This window comes from Mandrillus leucophaeus, unplaced genomic scaffold (assembly GCF_000951045.1).
Source record: "Mandrillus leucophaeus isolate KB7577 unplaced genomic scaffold, Mleu.le_1.0 Scaffold80, whole genome shotgun sequence".
Classification (NCBI taxonomy): domain Eukaryota; kingdom Metazoa; phylum Chordata; class Mammalia; order Primates; family Cercopithecidae; genus Mandrillus; species Mandrillus leucophaeus.
Window position 1 is genome coordinate 1,395,402 of NW_012108697.1, and position 3,159 is coordinate 1,398,560.

The 3,159-nt window shown below is 49.8% G+C and overlaps 1 protein-coding gene across 1 annotated transcript in view; it reads right to left on the reverse strand.

Moving 5' to 3' along the window:
* VWA2 (von Willebrand factor A domain containing 2) overlaps nucleotides 1–3,159 on the reverse strand; it is a 51,459-nt gene that overhangs the window by 37,954 nt on the left and 10,346 nt on the right. The window lies entirely within an intron of this gene.

Below are 3,159 nucleotides of genomic sequence, written 5' to 3' on the forward strand. Positions count from 1 at the left end.
AAAAAAAAAAAAAAAAAAAAAAAAAAAAAAAAAAAAAAAAAGAATTACAGGCTTTCTGCTCACTGCATTCAGAGATCACGACCATGCCAACGCCTGGGCCCATTGCAGCCCACCCCATAATGTGATGCTGTTCCCACGAGCCCCTCGCCTGGCTGCCTGAAAGCTCCCCGAGGGCAGGAACATTTCCACCCAGTCCTCCACAGAGCCTCGTCCAGCCCTCTGCATACAACACACAGGCCCTAAGGTTTCCTGAACTGAGTCCGTGAATTACTCTCCTGGCAAAGGGCCCAGTAGCTGAGGAATCCTCAAGACCCCACAAAGAACAGAAAAATACAGTTTCTTTTTAAATATGTTACCAGCAAATTCTCCAGCTGAAGGCAGGCCAGCCATCTCCCCAGGATGGGAAGGTAGGGGAGCTCTGTGAGCAGAGACCACTCACTAAAGATGTCGTTCAGCTAACTATGCCTCTGTGCCCTGTGCTCAGCTGTCATGGCAGGTGGCAGGCTTCAGGTGAGCCCACCTTGAGCCCGGGTGACATCCCCCATGCTCCCTGTGAAATGTCCTCAGGACTGCAGAGGCTCCCCCTGAACAGGCGGCTGCTTCATGTGTGATTGCTGCTGCTTTTTCCAACCAAGTCAGAAGCCCCCCCTGAAGACCAGCTGCCTGGACTCCGGAACTTCAATCTGCAGGATGGGTGACACTATTGAGCTGGCAGGGTTGAGAATCACTAATCTAGTCAAATTCTTTCACTTTACAGATGTGACAGCCAAGTCTTAGAGAGAACTTTTGTACATTCTTATCTTTCCAGAGAAGCCGAGTGGTACGGCCAGCCCAGGAGTAGGGAGAACTGGGTGTTAGTCCCAGCTTTGCCACATAGCTGTGTGACCTTGGGCAGGTCACAGGGCCTCTCTGGGCCTCCCCTGCCTCATCTGCACAACCCAAGGATGATCAGATCAAGTGTATGTGATCGCGATCGGGAGGCTGGACAGGGCCACAGAAGGCAAAGGTCCATGACAAGCTGGAACAGCACCTGGACTGTGCCCGGGACTGCAGAGACTTCATTCAGGCCCTGGCCCCAAACACATCTCACCACTCCCCAACCCCTTGGCCATGAAGCTGCTGTGTTACACTTTCCATCCACCCCACCTGGCTTACAGACAGAGGGAAACAGGTGGGCTGGGCAGCCAGGCTGGAGCCACCAGCCTTTCTGATGCCCGCGAGGTTCCAGGAAACAGGCAGGTGTTAACATTAGCCAATTCAGCAGAGAACAAATATCTACTCATGGAAACACAGACCAGGGAGGAATTGCAAAAAAGAATCCCAGAGGCCACTGTGCAACCCCTTGGCTTTACAGAAGAGGATCCCGAGCCTCACAAGGCTGGGACAGCTTGGCCGCCCAGTCTACCTGTTCTTACTTATAAGACAACAATCTGCAGACACATTAATTCCTTCCTACCTTCTCATATTTCAAAGAGGCTAGAACTTGAAAGGGACAAAGTGGGAAGTAAAAAGAAAGTGAATTTGCTCCATTATTTATTCATTAATCTATTTCTGGAGCATAAACTGTGAGCCCTGCCCAGTGCAGGCCCTGAAATAATACAGTGGTGAATAAATAATGTTAAAGAATGTACAGTCTCTTTCCTTGAAGAGCTTACGTCTTATGGAAAAGATGTCATTTTAAAATGCACACAAAACTCATATCTGTGTTAAGTGCTACAGAGCAGGGACTACAAGGGGTTTGAAGAGGGGATGAGACATGATCTAGAGGTCCCAGGGGAATTGAGCTGGGGCCAAAGGATGGGGAGGAGTTTGCCAGGGTGGCAGTGTTTGGACGAGGGGGTGATCCAAGCAGAGGGGCAACATAATTCAGAACCTTTTTGGTGGCGGGGAGCAAGGATGCAGGGCAGGACTGGAAGGAGAGTGGGCTGTTGTGCAAAGGGCACAGAGGGGACTCACGATGGCCAGGGGTAAGATGAGACAAAGCCTCTTAAGAGCAACAGAAAGTTGGCTGGGAGTGGTGGCTCACGCCTATAATCCTAGCACTTTGGGAGGCCGAGGCGGGTGGATCACGAGGTCAGGAGTTCAAGACCATCCTGGCTAACACGGTGAAATCCTGTCTCTACTAAAAATACAAAAAAAATTAACCGGGCATGGTGGCAGGTGCCTGTAGTCCCAGCTACTCAGGAGGATGAGGCAGGAGAATGGCATGAACCCGGGAGGCGGAGCTTGCAGTGAGCCGAGATCCGGCCACTGCACTCCAACCTGGGCGACAGAGCCAGACTGTCTCAAAAACAAACAAACAAACAAACAAAAAACAACAACAAAAAAGCCACAGAAAGTCACTGAAAAGTTTTATTTGGGGGTGAAGAGGGGTCCAGACATGATCCGATTTGCATTTCGAAATGGCCGCTGTGAAGATATGGAATGAACCCAATCAATGATAGACTGGATAGAGAACATGTGGTACATATACATCATGGAATACTATGCAGCCATAAAAAGGAACGAGATCATGTCCTTTGCAGGGACATGAATGGGGCCAGAAGGCATTCTCCTCAGCAAACTGATGCAGGAACAGAAAACCAAACACTGCACGTTCTCACTTGTAAGTAAGAGCTGAGGGCCGGGCGCCACAACTCACGCCTGTAATCCCAGCATGTTGGGAGGCCAAGGCAGCCAGATCACCTGAGGTCAGGAGTTCAAGACCAGCCTGACCAAGATAGTGAAACCCCGTCTCTACTAAAAATATAAAAATATAACAATTAGCCGGGTGTGGTGGTGCATGCCTCTAATCTCAGCTACCCAGGAGGCTGAGGCTGAAGCAGAAGAATCGCTTGAACCCGGGAGGCAGAAGTTGCAGTGAGCAGAGATTGCATCATTGCACTCCAGCCTGGGTGACAGAGCGAGATTCCATCTCAAATAAATAAATAAATAAAGTAAGTAAGTGGGAGCTGAACAATGAGAACACATGGACATGGGGAGGGAAACAACACACACTGGGGCCTGTTGGGGGGGGGGGGAAAGGGAGAACATCAGGATAAACAGCTAATGTACACGGGGCTTAATACCTGTCTCTTATACACATCTAGATGTGTATAAGAGACAGTGTCAGGGGGGTGTAGGGAAGGGAGAACATCAGGATAAACAGCTAATGTATGC